The sequence below is a fragment of the Fonticula alba genome (genome assembly GCF_000388065.1).
Source record: "Fonticula alba strain ATCC 38817 unplaced genomic scaffold supercont2.6, whole genome shotgun sequence".
In the NCBI taxonomy this organism is placed as follows: Eukaryota; order Rotosphaerida; family Fonticulaceae; genus Fonticula; species Fonticula alba.
Window position 1 is genome coordinate 1,793,423 of NW_009242976.1, and position 644 is coordinate 1,794,066.

A 644-nucleotide genomic window follows, 5' to 3' on the forward strand; every position below is an offset into this window, starting at 1 on the left:
GTGTGTGTGTGTGTGGGGAGATTGTCGATTAACGAAAGGGCCTGTGTTGATGCTTGCGCCCGTGACAAGACCCTCTCTGCGGCCGGGCAGGGACGCGGCGAGGGCGAAGGCCCCCGGGCGGACAAGCCCGGGCGGGGCCGAGAGCGAGCAACAGGCCCTTCTTTCAGGGGTATATGTAACATGGAGCGAGCAATCAAATGGGGGGCGGGGGGCGGGGGGCGGGGGGCGCGCATGCACGGATGGACGCGGCTCACGGCCCGAGGGCCGGGGGGGACGAAGGTGCGCACCCCCTGGCAAGTTCGTGCCGGCGGGCTTTCGTCGAAACAGCAATTTGCCAATATTATCCGGAGATCTGGACGACCTACCCTCCCGTGCCCCCCCTCGGCCTCATCTTCCTCTGTGGCGCACGGGCTCTTGGCCCGTGGCTCGGCGTCGGCCCCGGTCTCGCGGTGCCTTGCTGGTGCTTCTTTGGGGCTCGCTCCTGGAGCAGGGGCCTCCCGGCGGCTCTTACGGACAACCGACCGATCGAACGCCGCTAGCGCCGCCCCACCCCGGGTCTCTGGCAGAACGGGGCCTTCCTCCCGGCCTCGATGTCGCAGGCACCCGCCTGGGGGGGGGGGGGGGGCCCCTTGGGCGCGGCATGC